This window comes from Lactuca sativa, chromosome 1 (assembly GCF_002870075.4).
Source record: "Lactuca sativa cultivar Salinas chromosome 1, Lsat_Salinas_v11, whole genome shotgun sequence".
NCBI lineage: Eukaryota > Viridiplantae > Streptophyta > Magnoliopsida > Asterales > Asteraceae > Lactuca > Lactuca sativa.
The window spans coordinates 82,871,194-82,894,326 of record NC_056623.2 but is presented as its reverse complement, the minus strand read 5'-3'; positions in this window follow the sequence as shown (position 1 = coordinate 82,894,326).

Below are 23,133 nucleotides of genomic sequence, written 5' to 3'. Positions count from 1 at the left end.
CCACAAGGGATGTTTTCCGCTTCTATGTGACTTTTACAGATGATTATAGCAGATATGGATATATCTACTTAATCAAGAAAAAGTCGGAAACCTTTGAAAAATTCAAAGAGTTTAAGAATGAACTGGAAAATCAACTGGGCAGGAAAATCAAGATGCTTCGGTCAGACCGAGGAGGAGAGTACCTAAGTCTTGAGTTTCACGACTATCTAAAGGAATGCAGAATTGTTTCGCATTTGATGCCTCCGAGGATGCCACAATTGAATGGTGTGGCTGAGAGACATAATCGGACCTTGTTGGACATGTTTCATTCTATGATGAGTTGGACTTCGTTACCAATAGCTTTCTAGGGGTATGCCTTAGAGACTGCCGCCCATATCTTTAAATTAGTTCCCACCAAGAAGGTTACCTAGACTCCTCATGAGATGTGGACAGGGAAAGCTCCCTCGTTGGCACATATCAAGGTTTGGGGTTGCGAGGCTTTTGTAAGATGAGAGACTCATGACAAACTTGAACCTCGTAGTGAGAAGTGTTATTTCATCGGCTATACGCAGAAGTTTTTTGGCTATCTTTTCTATAGACCGATTGACAATGTTGTCTTCGTCTCTAGAAGAGGAGTTTTCCGAGAAAGGGAATTGATAAGCCAAGAAGAAAGTGGGCAAATTGAACTTGAAGAGATTCAAGATCAAAGCGATGAAGGAACCTCTGACACTGGCACTTAACCTAAGGAGGAAACTCCTGTTGAACCTGTTGACGAGTCCTTACCTCTTTGACGTTCCACTAGGGCTAGTGTTCCACCTCAGTTGTATGGATTTCATATTACTACTGAAGGGGATACATTTATTAGTGATAGTACACCAGTAAATTTGGACGAACCTAGTAGCTACAAGGAAGCCATGGCAGGCCCGGAGTCTACGAAATGGAAAGAGGCGATGGACAGCGAGATTCAGTCCATGTACGACAACCAGGTTTAGAATTTGGTTGATCATGTACCGGGTCGTAAGACAGTCGGGTGCAAGTGGATCTTCAAGAAGAAGACGGACATGGATGGGAAAGTGCATACTTATAAAGCGCGATTGGTTGTGAAGGGATTTACTCAAACTCCCGGAGTTGACTATGATGAGACCTTCTCACCAGTTGCAAAGATAAAGTCTATTAGGGTAATGCTTGCAATAGCTGCGTTTCACGATTATGAAATATGGCAGATGGATGTGAAAACCACTTTCCTTAATGGAAAGCGGGCTGAGGATGTTTATATGAATCAGCCAGAGGGTTTTGTCGATGCGAAGCATCCAAGTAGAGTACGCAAGCTTGGGAAATCCAGTTATGGATTAAAACATGCGTCTCGCAGATGGAATCTTTGTTTTGACGATAAAGTTAAAGAGTTTGGCTTTCTGCGAAGTGAAGATGAATTTTGTGTGTATGTCAAAGCCAGTGGGAGTATAGTGAGCTTCCTCGTATTGTATGTCGACGACATACTACTCATAGGAAACGATGTCCCAACCTTGCAGGAGGTCAAGTCCTAGCTTGGGAAATGTTTCGCTATGAAGGACCTCAGAGAGGCTGATTATATTCTTGGAATAAGAATAGTAAGAAACAAGGAAAAGAGATTGATAGGACTCAGTCAATATACATACTTGGATAAGGTACTAAAGCATTTTAGTATGGAAAATTCCAAGAAAGGGGAGTTGCCAATCCAAAGCAATACCAAGCTGAGTAAGACTCAGAGCCCGAGTTTAGAGGTAGAGATAGTTGATATGAGCCGAGTACCTTACGCTTCCGCAGTAGGCTCTATCATGTACGCTATGACTTGTACTCGCCTTGATGTGGCCTTCTCTTTGAGCATGGTCAGCAGATATCAGGGGACCCTGGTAGAGCTCATTGGATTGTAGTTAAGAATATTCTTAAGTACCTACGAAGGACCAAGGAATGGTTTCTAGTCCTCGGTGGGAATGATGACTTAAGGGTACGAGGCTACAGTGACGCTAGTTTTCAGACGGATCGGGATAATTACCGATTGCAGTCAGGTTGGGTCTTTACCCTATATGGAGGAGTAGTGACTTGGAAAAGTTCCAAGCAGGAGACCGTAGCTGATTCAACGTGAGAATCAGAGTCCATTGCGGCGAGTGAAGCGTCAAAGGAGGCTATATGGTTGAAGAACTTCATTGGAGACCTTGGAGTTAAGCCATCCATAAAGGAGCCGATGGAAATTTTCTGTGATAATGAAGGAGCGGTTGCCTTGACCAAGGAACCGAGAGATCATAGTAGATCTCGATATATCGACAGAAAATACCATTTTATCAGACATCGGGTAAAAGAGGGACTCCTCGTTGTGAAGAGGGTATCATCAGAAGAAAATCCAGCATATCCCCTTACTAAGGGAATGAGTAGGGTCAAACACTAGCAGCACGCTAAGAGTATTGGGCTGAAGGATGATATAAGTTTGGATTAGATAGGAAACGTGTAATAGATAGTTTGTACTTGACATTTGATGAATAAATAAAATTGTGTTATTTATGAGTAAAGCTACTATCTTGTGTTGGTTGTTTATCTATTGTTTCAATTTTGCATGTTTTGACTTCCTGAATGATAGGATTACTCAAATAGTCCACAGTCGGTCATATTTTAGAAGTAGATTGTCTAAAAGGTTTTAGGCATAGCAAAGGTTTGATGCAAAGTTCATGAGTGCTTATGAATATGATTTGAGCATCGGATTATACCCGCATTTGCTGGTATCACTTCGTGGTATTTTACCTTGAGTGATCGCAAAGCGATAATATCATATAGTCTTAACACTTAGAGATATGATTATTATTTGCTGGTTGGTTATGCATTGATGATGTGTAAACGCATCAGTAACTTGATATTATAAAACACATTGTTGTGCATGATTCAATTAGTAAATAATGGATGCATATGATTCGAAGTTGATCTATTCCTTTTATTCTATGAGAATAAAAGTGATATCTTGGCCACTTGATGATTTGGTTTGACTTATGTGTCAGGCCCGGTCAGAATGAAGTTGATGTGTTCAACTAAATTCTTTGTCAAACAAATCAGAGATCAAGGAACAAATGTTGGACAATAAGCATTGTCAGCATGATATCTAGAACAGAGGATTATACGATCCCTTATCTGAAGGACAAGTTGCTAATCAGAGTTGACAACGAAGTATAAGAGCTACAATTGCTAATCGGATTCTGAAGACATATATCAGATATAGTTACTAGACTTATCCAAGTGGGAGACTGGTGGAGTAGTGTCTAAGCCCGTAACTATATTTGGTATGTACTTGACAAGGTTGTGCATGGTCCTTTTGGGTTGCCTTCACCAAAGCAACTTGACAAGGTAATTTAAGGAGAAAGAGAGAATATTATGGTTTAATAATATATTATAAGAATAATATATTAAAGGAGAAATCATATTTATTTAATTAGTATTGGTCATAAATTAATTAGGAATTAATTTGGTGACTAAAAGAGATTAATTAAATAAAGGGGTATAAACTGTCAAATGTATGATAGTTGAGTTTTTATGTTGGGAAACCTAGTGGACTAAGCGGAGAACGAAATTATGATGGGGATCCATCATATTTTCGTCCACGGCCTTATTCCAGAAGGTTCCTTGGGCTGCTTAGTGGCTAAGCTGTCAATTAGGGTTTAGACTGAAACCCTAGCAGCCTGCAAGTATAAATAAGACCCATAGGCTATGGAAATCGGCTACACTTGATTCCAAGGGAACCCTAGGGCCGATTATTAGCATCTCTCACCGTCTCTCATATTACCTTCTTGCTTGTGGGGTTTGTGAACCATTAGAGGAGTTACAACTGTGACTCTAAGCTCAAGATCAAGAAGATTACACGGATTCAAGCTACTTGAAAGAGGTAAAACACTTAGATATGTTTTCTTTATGATAATTTCGAATTATACATGATAGATCTAGGTTTGTAAGTCTTGGATTCAAAGCATGTAGAATAGAGAAACCTAGATCCAAGCATTAGGGTTTGTATGAGTACATAGGATTGTTCTTATGCATAAAACCCATGAAGTATGTCATCTACATACAATACCAGAAAGCTAACTATACTCCCACTAGCTTTGACACATAGTTAGGACTCATCTTCGCTTCTCAAACAACCAAATCTTTGACTTTCTCATCAAAACAAAGATTCCATCTGCGAGATGCTTGTTTCAATCCATAAATGGATTTCTCAAGCTTACACACTCTATTAGGGTGTTTTGCATTAACAAAATGCTCACACGGACACATGTAAACATCTTCAACCAACTTTCCATTAAGGAAAGCGGTTTTGACATCCTTTTTCCATAATTCATAATCATGAAATGCAACTATGGCTAACATAACCCTTATAGATTTAATCTTCGTTACTGATGAGGTCTCATCATAGTCAACTCCCTGAGTGTGAGTAAAGCCCTGCGCAACCAGTCGCACCATATATGTGTGTACTTTCCCATCCATGTCGGTCTTTTTCTTGAAGATCCATTTGCACCCGACTGTCTTGCGACCTAGTACATTGTCAATCAAGTTCAAAACTTGATTGTTATACATGGACTGAATCTCGTTGTCCATTGCCTCCTTCCATTTAGCAGACTCGGGGCCTACCATGGCTTCCGTGTAGTTAGATGGCTCATCCAAATTTACCAGTATACTATCATTGATAAACTTATCACCTTTAATAGTAATATGGAAGCCATAAAACTCAGGTGCCATCCTAACTTGAGAGGAACGTCGAAGAGGTAACGACTCGTCAGTAGGTTCAACAGGATTTTCCTCCTCAGGTTGAGTGTTAGTGTTTTAGGTTCGTTCATCACTTAACTCTTGAAGCTCTTCAAGTTCAATTTGCCTCCCACTGTCCTCTTGGCATATGAGCTCTCTCTCGGAAAATCCCTCTCTTTGCAATAAAGACAACATTGTCACTTAGTCTGTAGAAGAGATATTCAAAGGATTTATGTGGGTAGCCGATGAAAATACATCGCTCACTACAAGGTTCGAGCTTGTCGTGAGTCTCTCGTCTTATGAAAGCCTTGCAACCCCAAACCTTGATGTGATCTAACGAGGGAACCTTCCCTGTCCACATCTCGTGAGGTGTTTTGGCAACCTTCTTAGTAGGGACTAGATTAAGGATATGGGCGACAGTCTCTAAGGCATACCCCCATAACGAGATAGGTAATGAAGCTTGACTCATAATGGAACAAACCATGTCTAATAAGGTTTGATTGTGCCTCTCAGACACACCATTCAACTGCGGTATCCTAGGTGGCGTCAATTGTTAAACAATTCCACATTCCTTAAGATAGTCGTGAAACTCGATACTAAGATACTCACCACCTCGATCTAATCGGAGCATCTTTATCTTCCTGCCCAATTGATTCTCCACTTCCTGCTTAAACACTTTGAACTTTTCAAAGGTTTCTGACTTATGCTTGATTAAGTAGATGTAGCCATATATGTTTTAATCATCAGTAAAAGTCACATAGAAGCAGTTAGCATCCCTTGTAGCGGATCTGAAGGGACCACACACATCGGTGTGTATGAGATCCAACAGACCTTCACCTCTTTCACAAGTATCAGTGAAGGGTGACTTGGTCATATTATGAAGCAAACAAGATTCGCAAGTGTCATCCGATTTTAAGTCGAATGACTTCAAGACTCCATCCTTTTGGAGTTGGGCTATGCGCTTCTTGTTGACATGTCCAAGACAACAATGCCACAAGAATGCCTTGTCCAAGCCATTGGACGAATCAATATTCAACACATTATTTCCTAAGTTATCTACAACCACCATAGTTTCATTCCAAATAAAATACACCATTATAGAAATCATTTATAGAACCAAATTCATTATCAAATGAAAATCTAAAACCTTGTTTATACAAACCATGAAAAGAAACAATGTTTGTCACCATATCCAACGAGTAAAAATAATTATTTAATTCCAAATTTAACCTACTACTAAGCAATAAAGAATAAACTCCAATCTTGGTCACAGGCGACACTTTCCTATTCCCCATGATTAAGTTTATCTTCCCGTGCTCCACATCCCTACTTCTTTTTAGTCCCTGCAAATCAGAAAAAATGTGTAATCCACAACTTGTATCAAGGACCCAAGAGGTAGCTTGAAATGAGTTATTTGATAGAATAGTGTAAATACCTTTGAAGATGGGCTTTATCTTCCCATCCTTAATGTCTTGCAAGTATTTAGGGTAGCTTCGTTTCCAGTGCTCTTTTTCATGACAATGGAAGCACTCTGCTTCCTTTGGATTGGCAGAGGGATTAGCAGAACTAGCTTTCGTCCCACTGGAAGAGGATCCATCAAGAAACTTTACCTTGTGGCTCTTAGAAGGAGCCTTCCTCTTGTTTCCCTTCCCATGTCCAATTGCCAGAACATGGGCATCCACAGTAAGAGTAGGTACAACAGCCTTGCCTTTCAAATTGCTTTCTACAGTTCATAGAAGGCCTTGAAGCTTGCTCAGAGTGACTTCCTCTTTGTTCATATGATGGGTCATTCTGAACTGATCATAACAAGGAGACAAATATTGTAGAGTGATGTCAATAGAAAACTCTTCATCAAAGTTCACATTCAATTTCAACAAGCGGTCCACAAATCTCTGCATCTTTTGTAAGTGGGCCATGATGGACTCTCCATCCTTCATTTTTGTTGTGATCATGGAGGCAATGATCTCATACCTTTCCTGCCGAGCACTTTGATGGTACCTTTCCATCAAATCTTGGTGCATTTTGAAGGGTCAGAAGTCCTCATAGGACTTTTGAAGCTCAGTAGTCATGGTAGCAATCATAATGCACGACACCTTTGTTGCGTCCCTCTCATGAACCTTGTATTCCTCAATTTGCTCGAGAGTAGCAGTTTGTTCGTCAATCTCCTTCAGTTCTTTATCAATGACATATTCCTTGTCCTCATAAAGAAGGGTCTTACGAATGTTTCGAATCCAATCATTAAAGTTTAACCCATCGAAGATAGTTCTCCCAACCAAGTTCATGAGGGAGAATGAGCTAGAAGGGTTTGAGCCTGAAGCATTGTTTGTAATAGACATCTGAAAAGAAAAATAACAAGTTTAGATTATATAAGAGTCCTTAACATAACACCCAAATGAAATATTAAGGCTACGACCTAACACAATATTTTACAATTGGGAAGAGGGATGCCCTAATCCAATTGCAAAATATTTGAAAGTAGGTAAATGACGATTTACCAATTTCCACCATAAAAACGAAATTGATTATTAAGTTTTAATTGGATTGAAATTCCTAGATTCTTTTGAGATTCATTGAACTTTTCAATTACATGTTTAAATCTCGATTATTCCCTTCAAATTTGTGACTGGGATGCCGAGGATCGCAAATAAGGTGTGAATAACCATGCAAATGTGATTGGTACTTTTAATGTTACAAATCACCTAATCAATGTGTCGGTTAACCACAAGCGCTCCATGGATCTAAGCGCTCCATGGATCTATGAATAACATCAAGCCACCCTTGCTAGTCCCAAATTAGTGCATGTTAACCACACACGCTCCACTAACGACTCAGCAAGGTGCAAAGTGCAATTTCATGGAATAGCACCATTTTCACATTATTCCTAAAGTAACAAAGATTGGGAATTTAATAAAACATTTAGTTACTTATATAATTATCATTATACTTATAACGAGAATTAATGTCCTATCCTACCCATTCGGCTAACTACCCTGCACTAGTCAAGGAAGCATTGGGTGAGAGTGTACACCCATTAAACCACCATTTTATAGGCAGTAACGTTATACCCCCTTATAGACCGGCTTCCTGAATGATGCCTACTAGCAGTAAGACTGACTTGTCTTATATATATATATATATATATATATATATATATATATATATATATATATATATATATATATATATAATAGTATAAGGGTTGAATTTTAAACTTTTAAAATTCTAAGGTTTGGAATTAAATGTTTCATAAGTGAGACTTTACAAATTCTAAAATTTGAGGGCAAGTTTTGTAACTCTTCAAAACTTTTGGTTCCCATAACATATGAAAACTTATGAGTTTTAATGTTCATGAATAAGACTTTTCATATAAGTTGAGGACAAGTTACAAAACTCACTTCAAGAACAATTTTAGATCAGTTTTAACTAAAAACATTATCATATAATTTACTATTGATCTAATCTAACTCACATAGCAAGGCAAATCATATCAAATAATACAAATAATTATCTTATTTATCTTAAAAGTTGACAATTCTCCTTTAATTGGATGAGGATCATTATTACCAAGAGTAAATTACACGAATGGTCCCCGTGGTTTGGGATAACTCGCACGTTTGGTCCCTAACTTATGTTTTTAACTCTGAAGATCCCTACTATTTGTTTTTGTTACGTGCTTGGTCCTTACTATTTGTTTTTGTTACGCGTTTGGTCCTATCTTACCTAAAAAGACTATTATTTAAATTGAAAAAAATGGGATAGGTAAGGTAAGGTGAGGGGGTGAGGTTCTGGGTGTGTTTATTTAAATAAATTAAAAAAATCAAGGCAAAAATAGTCTTTTTTAGGTAAGACAGGGACCAAGCACGTAAAAAAACAAACAGTAAGGACTTTCCGAGTTGAAAAAATAAGTTAGGGACCAAACGTGCAAATTACCCTAAACCATAGGGAGTATTCGTGTAATTTACTCTATTACAACTCAGAAAATCAAATTTTTTATGATACAAAACAGTTTGTGGCAATGATCCTAATCAAATTCTGGCCAAAAACTCAAAATTTTGCACACTTAAGGCTCTGCTCGACGAGTGTATGAACTGGACTCGTAGAGTTGCCCTTTTAGTGAGTGAAATCGTCAAGTCAGATCATCGACTCGGCGAGTTCGTCAGTCAGAAGCCAGAAAATCGATTTTTTCAGCTTTGAAAATAATCAAGCAACAATATAACAGAAGACAATCCTAGGCTCTGATACCACTGATGTGTTTTAAACACTATAACACTCCTATGGTGCACATGCAACGCTAGATGCTTTAAATCTAAGTTTTCTCTAATTATACATGCAATTTCATTTTTCCAAAGCATGCATCCTAACTAGCATACAATAGAGGATATAAACCATAAAACAAGGTTAGATGAATACCTCTTGATGTTGTTTGTAGTTCTTGGCCTTAGAAAGCTTTAGCACCTTAAGTGTGATGCCTCTAATGTGTCACAAACACCAAATGCTAGAGGAGGCTTGAGAAAATAGGCTAGTAAGCTGAAAATCGGTTATCACTCTCTTAGAATATATGAGCACCGACTTTAGGGCTAGGGGTTTGCTTTTATAGTGTGGCAAAGACCGGGGTCTCATCCATGCAAACCCTAATGCATCACGACCGTTCATATTTCTTAGGCTCCATGGGTTAATCCTTTTAGCTCAGCCTAACCAACCATGGATCATTAGCCCACACTACAAGAATCATTTATTTACTTACTCAGTCCTTGTATATTTAATCAGTCTCTTTTGATCACTAAATTAATTCCAAATTAATTCTTGACCAATACTAATTAAAGAATATGATTTCTCAATTAATATATTATACCTATAATATACTAATAAATCACAAATAACCTCTTTCTCAAAATTCCATCCTGTGAAATTACACTGCTAAAGGTAACCCAAAAGGACTATGCTATTATCGGGTTAAGTACATACCAGTTATAGCTATTGGCTTAGACACCTAATCCAACAATGATGAGGAGCGATATCTGATAGTTTCTTAGCTGATCCAGCTGCAAGACGTTGGAGGATATGATAGCGAGGGCTCGAGAGTGGGAGCTACATTTGGAGATGCAGAGGAAGAGGAAACCAGATGGGCCTCAGAGAGGGAGTTCGGGAAAAGAGCCCAAGGTATCGGATCACAAATAGAGGAGCCAGCAGGTTCGCAACCGTTGTGGCAAGTGCGGCAAGTTGCATGAGGGGACGTGTAGGGCAGGTAGTTCGAGTTGCTTTAAGTGCGATCGAAATGTTCATGTCAGTAGGGATTGTACTGCTACCAGCACCACCACCACAATATCTTATCTGATTTGCTTCCACTACAATCAGAGGGGCCACAAGAGGTCCTAGTGCCCGAGTTTAGCATTATCATGACAGGTGGTGGCACTCGCTCCTGCTACATTGAGGAATACTGATGTTCTTCGGGGCCGGATAGAGGCGCATGTGGCAAAGAGTAGAGCCTTCCAACTGACAACAGAGGAGGCATGTGCGGCTCCTGATGTTGTGAATGTATGTATCTTCTCTTTATCTCTTTATTTATATTGATTGTCGCTTACGTTTATATGTTTCTTTATAGGATTGTTCTTAGTCAATGACATATCTGCTATGGTATTATTCGATTCGAGGGCTAACCGATCTTTTGTCTCGCTCGCACTTAGCAAGTGATTTGTTAGAGCTCTGGGGGAGCTGGATTGTCCCCTTAATGTATAGATTGTGGATGATAGGACCGTTCGAGTCGTAAGGGTTCATCGGGGATGTACACTGCAGTTGTTCGATGAGCAGTATTCCATGGATTTGGTCCCCATTCCCCTCTGAGGGAATAAGGTTATCGTGGGTACGGACTAGTTGAGCCCCAATGGAGCAGTGAACAACTGCGAGCAGCATCTAGTGCGATTTCGGACCCCAAGTGGGAGAGGCTTGCTTATTCAGGGAGAGAGGCTGCAGTGTGTACCGACTTTGTGTTTAGCAGCGAGGGCGAGACGCTATCTACGATAGGGTTGCACAGGTTATGTCGACTATGTCATGGATACCCGGGATAAGGGTAAGCCGACTGTGTATTATGTATTGATCGTGTGGGAGTACCTAGACGTGTTCCTAGAGGATTTTCATGGGGGTATCTATGGAGAGGAAGGTAGAGTTTAGGATGGACCTAATTCCTGGTGCGTCTCTGATAGCCAACGTACCATATCGGTTGGCTCCACCCAAGATGCAGGAGTTATCTACACAGCTGCAAGAGCTATTAGACAAGGGATTTATCAGACCGAACAGTTCGCCATGGGGAGCCCCAATTCTGTTTGTGACGAAGAAGGATGGTTCATATCAGATGTATATAGATTACGAAGAGTTGAATAAGGTAATGGTGAAGAACCGTTATCCCCTCCTGATAATTGATGACGTATTTGACCAGCTTTAGGGTGCATCTTGGTTTTCTAAGGTTTATCTGTGATCAAGCTATTGTTGGGTCAAAAATATGGTTTATACTTTGCTTTTCTAGGAAAATATATTTTTATGTAATGTTGTATGTGTTTGCGGTTTGTGTGTACGACCGTACACGTGTGTACGGCCGCACACCCTGTGTACGGCCGTACACAGGGTGTGCGGCTGTACACATGTGTATGGTTGGAGGTCCATATAAATAGAGGAGTGCATGTGGGAGTGTATGGTAAGAAGAGAAAGCAAGAGAAGAGAGAGAAAGTTAGAGAGAAGAAGTTGTGTGTGAGAGAGAATCTATTGTAAGGAGCATCATTCATATTGAATACATCATAGATTCATCTTAATTCTTCTTCTCCTTCTCTTCTATTTGATCTGAAATCATCCAATTGATTGGGATTCCGCACCATCAATTGGATCTGATTGATACACATGCAATTTTGGGGACTTACAATTGGTATTAAAGCAAGGTTGTATCAATCAATTTTGTCAGATCTGGATCTTATTTGATCTGATTCTGAAAAGAGAATATCGTTTTTGGATAGATATTGCAAAAACAAGAGGGGTTACTTCTTTGCATTTCTCATAAAAACGAGTTTTTGATCGAGTTTTGGAGCAAAAAAGGGTGAAAAACGTTGTTTTTTTCGCGAATCTGTTAAAGGTGTGCGGCCAAACTTTGAAGGTGTGCGGCTCAGCAGCGAAGGTGTGCGGCATCGTTGTGTGTGGCTCAGCAGCCTCGGTGTGCGGCCCCGGTGTGCGGTCTTGGATTACGGCTCGGAATGTGCGGCTAGGTCTCGCTTCGGAATCCATGGCTCAGCTTCGCTCTCGGATCAACAGCGCCCACCTCGCAAGCAGCAACCTCGCACATCAGCCCTTTCATAAAAAAAGGAAATCGGGTTTGAAGGTGCCGGGGATCGAACCCGGAACCTCTAGATTCAAGTCTGCGCGCCTTACCATCTCATCCAACCATTCTTTTGTGACAATCCTTCAGTTTTTTAAAACATAAGCTAGTCTTCTCGGTTCCAACTTTCGAATTTTGACATTTTAAACCCCAAAAATTCAAATTTTATTTTTTAAAATCCTTTTTCAACCCAAAATTTTTTATTTTAATTTTTGACTTTTATTTTTATCTTTGACCTTAAAATTTGGACTTTGACTTTTAAAATTTGACCTTTGACTTTAATCTTTGACTTTTAAGTTTGACTTTTCAAGTTTGACTTTTTAAATTTGACTTTTAAAGTTGACTTGCTCGGTTTTTAAGTCAACGGGCAAATAAAAAAAATAAAATAAATAAATAAATAAAATTTAAAAAAAAAGGAAAAGAAAATGAGTTCCGCATCAATTCCAGTAAATAAAGTTTTATGTACTCCATCTTGTGAAACTACTATTAAATTTCTCCAAGATCAAATCGATTTATTAAATTTCTCAAATACGAAGGCTATACTCTTAGGAAAGGATAGAAACCATTAAAAGCTCAATTAGAAACCAAAATCAAGGATTTCCGGAAATTACAAGAAGATTACAGCAACAAGTGTGAAAATTGTGATAACATTAAGAAAAAACTTGATGCTGTAACTGAAGAACTTGACGCTTTGAAAATAAAGTGTGGAAAAACAAATGTTAGTTTCAAAAATTACACTGCGTCAAGTAAGACAGTCAAGTCCTTATATGAAACCCAATTAAAATTCAAAGAAAATCAAAGCAAGGGTCTAGGGTATGATAGTGCTCCTCCACCTTTCAATCATAACTACACATCCATCCCTATGACACAGGACGAAATTGACAGGGAGGCACATCTTCGATATGGCAAACCAGCTGGATTTGTGTCAGGAGGTATTCAAGTTGAACATACTAGTGCTTGTACTTTATCTGCAGGTAAAGTGGCAGAGGATGAGAACAAGGAGAACACCATTGAACAAACCAACATCTCATTGAACTCTGAATTTGTTGCTTCGAACTCAAATGCTTCTGATCAACCTGTCGTTGAGAAATACAGGCCACCAATTCCAACAAAACAGAGTTCTTGTTGCAAGTGTGCATGTGGGAACAACAAGAGACAAGGCATGGACACGCCACCACGGGCAGGAAGAAACAACTTCCCAGTGAAGAAAAAGACATGCTTTCACTGTGGAACACCTGGACACATTGCCAGAAATTGTCCTAATCGAGCATATGTTCCCTACTATGCACAAGGCTGGCAAAACGCGCAAAGAGGGAGGCTTTCTAAAAGAAACCCCTCAAGGTCACGTTCAGACAATGGTGACTGGAACGCGCAGAAGGCCAAAAATCAAACCCACAAGGCCAAGAATCAAAATCCCAAGGGCAAGAAGGGAATGTCGGCCAAGAAGCCAAATCCAAGAGATGCTCCCATGAAGCCAAAATCAAAGTCATCTCAACGGCCGACATCAAGATCAAAAGCAAGTACTAATATTTCTACATCTTCTGTTTGTGATAAGCAGTACATGTCATGAGAGAAAGTACCATGCAAGGATGACAAAGGTCAACCCAGTTTCAAAATGGACTGGGTTCTAAAGACCAACTGATCCCGCTCTGTGTCGGAGCAGTTATGGAGGCATATCATCAGACTTCGGTTTGTTGGTAGTGGTTGTTCCTGGCACTTGATAGGGGACATCTCTCAACTGTCCAACATTCAGACATTGTTTGAGAGTATGTGTCCTTTGCGGGAAGGGTAGAAAGGAAGGGTTCACATGGGGTCTGTACTTAACGACATGAAGAATTTTCGGATCTGTTCTGAGATTACGCGTGCTGTTCTCAGACCTTCTGGATGCAAATTCAATCGGTGACTTACGGTTTGAGTTTTCTTCTCTATACTCCTGATTTTATCTTATTCTAATTCGCTTCAAAGACTAATTTTTGTTTTAGGATAGTTTAAATTTGCACATTTACTTTCGTTTCTCTCCTATGCACAAATTTAGGGGGAGAAATAAAAACAAAACAAAAATTAGAAAATTTAAAAAAAAAAATAACACTAGAAAATAAAAAAAAAATATGTTGGTTATGGAATGTGCTTGAGGGAGATGTTTTGGGAAGTGAGTGATAACAGGCAATCTGAGTCTACGTAACGTACCCAAAGTTGAAGGGTCTATGCTCTGGTTTGATGCGTCGGTAGGCACGAAAGATTCTAAATGGACATGACTAGGCAGAGTTGAACTTAAGACATCAAATGACTTGACAAATCTTGACCTAGTTAGATCCGTTTAGCCTGAAAATACGACGCTTGGATAGGTTGAGCAGGGAGATATATATGGGAATCTACTCGTCACATTAAATGAACTCGTAGCTGGAACCGTGGTTTAACTTTTCCTCCATGTGCGGATTCTATCCTTAATTCCGATATTGATGGGGCAACTGGTAAATTCCGATAAATTAGGTCTGTAGAAAATCATTTTCTTTCTTTCTGTCTGTTAGTCATATGTTACCTCCTCTGCGTGATTTGAAGAGATCCGACCTGGACTATAACATATGCAACTCTATTTCTCTGCATATTATACATATATATATATATATATATATATATATATATATATATATATATATATATATATATATATGAAATTCCTCCTATCTGTTACCCATATGTTGTCTCCTTTGCGCAACTAACAATCCGACCTGGTACACAGCATATGCACTATAAATGATAATACTCTGAATCTATCTTCTCCCCTAATGATAGTCTGCTCATCCGATGTAAGGAGTACTCTGGAAGTCCTTGATTACCGGGGCATATCTGGAAGCGCGAAACATGTTCCAATACAATTAAAATTGAACACTCAAAGATTGTCTATACATCTCGCTGCTAAATTTAGGTGGAAAACAATATCCCTGGTCGTCGTCAGCTAATGGTCCTTAAGATATATGTCACACCCCCAAACCAGAACGGCGGAAACGTTCGGGGGCGGAGGACGTTATATTCAGTATCATAACAGTTCATAGAAAGGAAAGTACACACCACCATACATATATAAAGGTTTTAAAAATGTTTACGTCATTGTATTCATTACATGCTCAAAAGATAAATGCATAAACATCTTTCAAAAGAAGTAATTAATGCCAGCGGGTTAATCCCCAAAAGTTGATTTCCAAACTTGCTTAGTGGTTCCCTGAGAATACAAGTTATTTCAAAGAGAAAGTGTCAACAATTAAGTTGGTGAGTTCATAAGTGGTTTAGAAAGTTTGTATGCCATTCCAAATTGAGTGTATGTTTTCCAAGAAAATCCCTTATTTTCTTATAAAAGTGTGAAATGCATGAGAATATATGTATTGAATAATATAGATAGTTGAATCAAGAAAATCCTTTATTTTCCTATTAGTTGTTTGTTTTGTATACAGGGAAAATCCCATATTTTCCTAAAGTAATAGTTAGCCTAATGTCCCAGACTAAAAACCGAAAGCAAAATACATGCTTTAGAAGGTTGAAGCATAGATTTATATAATAAAACCTATTAGAAGATTTTAGTTTGTTAGATGAAGAATAGTTTTAATAACTACTCATTCATCAATCAGAAGTACTGTAATAATTGTATATCCGATGAATTTTATAACCATACTAAACATAATATGCCTGTAGCGACGTTCTTCAGGCGTCGTAGCGTTATGACAAACTATCACCGCAAATGACGGACTGTAGCTAACAGTCAGGGCGCGGGATCATGACTTCCCGTATAGATCTATACACATTTGACACGTTCTCCGAACGGGAGACTCTGGTTATAGACAGGACTTGTAGCGATACCTTCTAGCAAAAGGCAGTATTTAAAGATGTACTTGTCTCACGGATTCTCAACTAAGTTGTATTAAAGTAATAGTTTTGTATGCAAAGATTATCCTATTTCACAAAGTTTTGACAATGCATAAATCATAAGTTTTTAAAATGTATTAAAACGGTTTAGCAACGAAGGATACTTTGGAATTACTAAATACTTTGTATAAATCTAGTGCATGCAAAGTATGACAAGAGTTTTCACATAGTAGTAGTGAATCACAAGTGATTCATTTGATAAAAACGAGCACAGTGAAACTTTATGAAATACACGATAATAACCGTATGTTTACTTGTATCCCCCCCCCTAAAAGAGTATAAAAAGCATTTAAAACGTATTTACAGTGTGTTTGTAGGGGTATGAACTCACCTGAAGGTTTGAAGAAAGCGAGATGGAAACCGGGCAGAATTTCGTCTCGGGAAACGGATTTTTCTCGGGAATCTCGGGAGTAAAAATGATCTTCGGGACTTGGGCAAAATGACCAGGGCTTCGAGTTAGCACGTGAACGGAAAACGAGGCAAAACGTAAGAAAAACGAGAGGAAATGAGCAAGTTTTCCTGGAACCCTCGCATCCCTTTTATAGGGGCTGAAAGGCCTCAGTACGCGGGGCGTACCCGCCCCAGAGTTCGGATGGGACGGGGTGTAGCTCGCATAGGGGGCGACATGGACGAACGGGGGCCTTGGATTTGAGTACGCGGGGAGTACGAGGGTACGCAGGGCATACTTCGGCCCTATCTGCTGACTCCTCTTCGGATATTACCTAAGAGTTTATAATTAAATTTATATTTATTTTAATTAACAAACTTCTAAAATTCATATCTTCTTCATACGAATTCCGTTTTCGATGGTCTTTATATCCACGCGTAGGTGAGACTACGCTCTACAACTTTCGTTTAGATTCCGTCGGCAAATTTTGAAATTATTTTTATTATTTATTTTTAAAAGGTCGTGTTTAAGGAATTTCTTTAGAAATTCATAACTTCTTTATCTGACGTCGGTTTTTGCCAGACTTTTTACCATTGAATTACCATTGTCGAGACCTTCGATTTTCGTTTAGGTCATTCTGGCCAAAAGTCGCTCGATCTCTGATTCGAGTTTTTAGCTGCCTGCTGCTTAGCCGAACTTGGAAAAATCATAACTTCAATATACGAAGTCGGATTTGGGCGTTCTATTTATGTACGATCACGGTTTAAAGACATCTATCACAATAGGTAATTAAATAGAAACTTTTTGGATGTTTTATTTTCGAAGTTAATTTCATTATCACAAAAGCGGTTACAATAATTGACTTTTTAGGTCATTACATAGAGTTGAAATATCGGGTTGTCACATCATCCCCCCGTTAGAGGGAATTTCGTCCCAAAATTAAATACAAAAGAAAAGTTTTAGGGGCTGAGGAAAAGATGCGGATACTTCTGTTGCATCTGATCTTCTCGTTCCCATGTGAATTCAGGTCCTCGCTAAGCGTTCCATCGAACCTTTACTATTGTTATTCGACTCTGCTTAGTTCGTTTAATTTCCCTATCCATGATCTCGACGGTTTCTTCCACAAAGTTAAGATTTTCGTTTAGTTCGATTTCATCGAGTGGAATTACAAGTGTTTCGTCGGACAAACACTTTTTCAGGTTCGATACGTGGAATACTGGATGTACTTTGTTAAGCTCAATTGGAAGTCGGAGTTTGTAGGCCACTGGACCAACTCTTGAAATGATTTTGAAGGGTCCAATGTACCTAGGATTTAGCTTCCCACGTTTTCCAAAACGTATCATGCCCTTCCAGGGTGAGACCTTCAGTAGTACACGATCGCCAATCTGAAATTCCAAGGGTTTACGTCTTTTGTCGGCATAGCTCTTTTGCCTATCCCTTGAGGATTTCAGTCGTTCTCGTATTTGCACGATCTTTTCAGTCGTTTCTCTGATCATCTCTGGACCAGTGAGGGTGCTATCAGGAACTAGACCTTTTGCCAATTGCGTGTCGCCCACTTCTGTCCAATACAGAGGTGATCTGCACTTACGGCCGTAAAGGGCTTCAAATGGAGCAGTCTTGATACTAGTATGATAACTATTGTTATAAGAGAACTCGACTAAAGGTAAGTGAACATCCCACGCTTTACCAAAGTCGATTACACATGCTCGCAACATGTATTCCAAGGTTTGGATTGTTCTCTCACTCTGTCCATCAGTTTGTGGGTGGTATGCTGTACTCATATCCAACCTTGTTCCCATGGATTTTTGCAATGATTTCCAGAATCTGGAAGTGAATTTGCTGTCTCTATCTGAGATGATGGACATCGGCACTCCATGGAGTCTTGTGTGCCTCACTCATAACTACCTCTCTGAATCCACCAAACTTGGGTGTCCAGATTCGGTTCATGAGGTAGCGTGCTCCGTCACTCTTGATTTCTAAGTTCTTGTCCATTCCCCAAAGTGTCTCACCTATCACGTTTTCAGGTTTCAAGGCCTCTATTTGAGCTTCCTTGACTTGTGCTGACAGGTGCGAATGGATCGACATGGCTAATGACTTCACTCTTCGGCCAGAGTACTCCTTACGACTAAGGGCATCGGCCACGACGTTTGCCTTTCCCGGATGATAGCGAATCTCACATTCATAGTCGTTGAGAAATTCGACCCAACGTCGCTGTCTCATGTTTAACTCCTTCTGGTCGAAGATGTGTTGGAGGCTCTTGTAGTCTGTAAAGATAGTGCACTTGGTACCGTATAGGTAGTGCCTCCAGATTTTAAGAGCGAAGACCACCGCTCCAAGTTCTAAGTCATGAGTGGTGTAATTGACCTCATGCGTTTTCAGTTGTCGTGAGGCATATGCAATAACCTTTCCCCTCTGCATTAGCACACAGCCTAGCCCTTGCTTCGAAGCATCGCAATACACCACAAAATCTTCGGTCCCCTCTGGAAGAGAAATGATGGGTGCACTGCAAAGGGCCTGTTTCAAAGTCTGAAATGCAGCATCTTGCTTTTCTCCCCAGTTATAGGTCACACCTTTCTGGGTTAAAGCGGTAAGAGGCTTTGCGATGCTGGAGAAATTCTGAATGAACCTTCGATAATAACCAGCAAGACCTAGAAATTGGCGAATCTCTGTTGGAGTAGTTGGTGCAGACCAGTTTTTGATAGCCTTGATTTTTGATGGGTCCACGTGGATTCCTTCCTTGCTGACTACGTGACCGAGGAAGTCCACCTTTCTAATCCAAAACTCACATTTTGAGAATTTTGCATAAAGTCTCTCAGTCCGTAACGTCTCTAAGACTTGTCTCAGATGTTTACTATTCTCTACTTTATTCTTTGAATAAATGAGTATGTCGTCTATGAATACTATCACAAATTTATCCAAGAATGGACGACATACCCGATTCATTAGATCCATGAATACAGCCGGGGCATTGGTTAGTCCGAACGGCATCACTACGAACTCGTAATGTCCGTATCTCGTTTGGAAGGCCGTCTTGGGAACATCACTCTGCAGGACTCGCAGCTGGTGATATCCCGACCTCAGATCGATCTTGGAGAAGTAGTTGGCTCCTTGGAGTTGGTCGAATAAGTCGTCGATTCGGGGTAGGGGGTATCGGTTCTTGATGGTAAGTTTGTTGAGTTCTCGGTAGTCGATGCACATCCTGAATGATCCATCCTTCTTTTCACAAACAAAACGGGTGCTCCCCATGGCGAGAAGCTCGGCCTGGTGAATCCTTTTCTAAGTAGCTCATTCAGTTGGCTGGATAGCTCCTGCATGTCTGCCGGGGCTAATCGATAGGGTGCTTTGGCTACTAGGGTAGCCCCGAGAACCAGATCGATTCTGAACTCGACTTGTCTCGCGGGTGGTATTCCTGGAAGGTCCTCGGGAAAAATGTCGGGAAAATCGCATACGTCGGGCACATTCTTGACGTCCTGGACTTCGCATTTGACATCTACAACATGTGCCAAAAATGCGTGACACTCCTTGCATAGGCACTTCTGAGCTTGGATACTTGAGATGATACGAAGAGTGGTACTAGGTTTGTCGCCCAAGACAAGGAAAGTTTTGCCGGTTGGCAGATTAAGGCGAACGGCCTTATCGTAACATAAAATGTCCGCATGATGAGAACTCAGCCAATCCATGCCAATGATGACATCAAAACTCTTAATCGAGACTGGCATGAGGTTGATTGGAAAGGGATTATCGTTTAGAGTTAGAGTACAGTTTAAGTATATCTCCTTAGTGCCTTCGGTTTTACCGTTGGCCATTTCTACTATAAACGGTTCACTTAATGATTGTGGTAATGGCCTTAGCAGGCCTTTAAAATCGTGACTCACAAAACTTCTCTCCGCTCCACTATCAAACAAAATGCATGCATACGAGTTATCGAGAAGAAACGTACCCGTAACAACAGTGGGGTCCGCAACGGCTTCATCTTGTCCCATTGCGAATACTCGGCCCCTTCTGCCGGTATTCCTGTTGTTTGCCTTCGGGAAGTCCCTGCGGTAGTGCCCCATCTCTCCGCACTCAAAGCAGGCACGACTTACTCCGGTATTAGCAGTGGGGGCGGATTGTTGGGTTGGCTCTTTGCAATAGCGGGTTGTATGTCCCTTCTTATTGCACCTGGTGCATTGAAGGTCACGACAGAGACCGTGGTGGTGGAAGTTGCATTGGTTGCATTTCGGAAGTTTCCCATTGTATGATCTTGTGGGGGCAGTGTTGATAGGTACAGTAATAGCATGGATCGCTACTACTTGTTGTTTCTTGGGGTTCTCCTGTAGGTTTTGTCCCCTTCTCTTGTTCCAAGGCCTATTCTAGCCCTGTGCCTCCTTGGATGGATTGGCGGTAGCTGCAATGGTACCCTGTTTTACCCCGTGGTCGATGAGTCGCTGAGCCAGGCGTTTAGCGCTGTTGTAGGTAATAGGGTTGGAAGCTAAGACATGCCCTTGAATCTGGGGTGACAACCCCCAAATGTACCTTTCAACCTTCTTTGATTCTGTGTTGACCATGGTAGGGCACAATGCAGCGAGGTCGTTGAACCTAGCTGTGTAGGCGACTAGATCAGACCCAATCATTTTCAGATTCCAGAGCTCCTGCTCAAGCTTTTACACTTCGCCCCTTGGGCAGTATTCTTCCAGTAGTAGAACCTTCAGATCTTCCCAACTCATGGCGTTGGCGACAGTGAGCGTCACCGAATTCACATGGCTTTTCCACCAAGTGAGGGCTCGATCTATGAAGGTGCAAGCAACGAACTTAACCTTGCTTGTTTCTTGGCACGAGCAGATCTCGAAGACTATTTTGGTCTTTTCGAACCATCTCATTAATGCAATGACTCCTCCAATGCCATTAAAATTCTTTGGCTTTGAGTTGGAGAACTCCTTGTAGGTACATTCCCTTACTTGACCATGGCCGGTGCCACGATTAGAATGATTCATGCTGCTTCCTGTACCTCCATTTGCATTGGAGTTTATTTGTGAGAGAGCTGCTATGATAGCAGCCTGGACCATTGCCGGATCACAAGTTAGTGGTGGAGGTGGTGGTGGGGTTGCGTTTGTACGTGCTGATCTACGAGGAGGCATTGCGCTGCCAAAAGAAAAATGAGAGATTATAAGTTTTGGTGGTTGCGAGTTGAATGATATTGAGTTAACTTCCTCTAATAGTTTAAGAATTTGGTTTGGCCAACACAGGGTTTTGAGCCTGATTTATAAATGAAGTTTGAATAGATGTACTTATGAATTGGACGAACTACACATAATTAAAACAGGAAAGAGGTATGCCCTATATATATTAAACATATAGTTGTGTTACATCCGAGTTTAGACAAAAAATTTTGACCTTTCTAAAGGTCTCCGATTACAGAAAGTTTTAAAGAAAATTATATTCTTATCCGAAGTCATAATTTATAACAAAATTTGAAATTTTGGCAAGCACTACTTGCGACGTAGGTTGCGCTTGGAGCTTGACTCCGCATCCGATTGCTTCGATTCCATTAAACGCCTATCAAAAGCGGCTTGTTGTTCCCTTAATTCGGCTAGGGCTGCAATCATTTGTGCTTGGAATGCCTCAGTTTGGAGTTGGGCATGGTCCTGAATCCCATCCAGCCTACGGATGTCAGAAGTGTGAACCTGTACTTCTACGTTGATCTCGCGGATCCAGTTGGCTTGAACTCTGGATTGATAGCACTGGTTGGCTAGTTTGCCAACCATGACCGGAAGTGCTCGGTCTGCCAATCCCCCGCCTCTGACATCATAAAAGTCTCGGCACATGCCGTAGGGAGGGCGTAAGCTTTGTTGTTGGATCCAATGGTGGAGGAGGTGACTCCCCCATACAGGAGTGGGTCCTTGGAAGCTCCTCACATGGACGGGAGGTTGTGGGGCCGGTGGATTGATAACCTCTGGCTCTAAATCTGTACCAGAGTCATCTCCTTCATCCAACTCTATAGGTTCTTCGGGATCTTCTTCGATCCATCCTCCATTACCTTGGTTGGGGTAGTAGGGGTCATTGGGGTGGTGGAATCCAGCCATTGAGTCTGTACGAGAATAGGGTTAAGAATTTACTATAAGCTAGAGTACATGAAATTTACCCTTAAGTTTAATGGTTGTTGATACTCAAATACTCCCTTAGTATTATTTAACGATATGTTTTTGGTAAGTTTTAAATTTGTTGTCCACTGCAGACACTCCTCGGCACACGTTAGTCGGCTCTCGGACAAATATAGTTGATCAGGCTATATTCTTCCCAGTTCCGATTACATGTCCCAAGGCGTACCTGCACTGCACAACTTATTTATAATACTTCTAAAATGGTCCGATGTGAAACTGTTATTAGTATGACATGAGTGCATGCTTACTTTACCAAAACTAAATAAATTTAATTTCAAAAGTATGACTCTTCTCAGAGTGTTTTTTGCCTAGTTGAGTTTATACTTGTATACCAAAAATGGTTTTGATATACTTAATTCACTATAAACGATGCTCTGATACCAATCTGTCACACTCCCAAACCAGAACGGCGGAAACGTTCGGGGGCGGAGGACGTCATATTCAGTATCATAACAGTTCATAGAAAGGAAAGTACACACCACCATACATATATAAAGGTTTTAAAAATGTTTACATCATTGTATTCATTACATGCTCAAAAGATAAATGCATAAACATCTTTCAAAAGAAGTAATTAACGCCAGCGCGTTAATCCC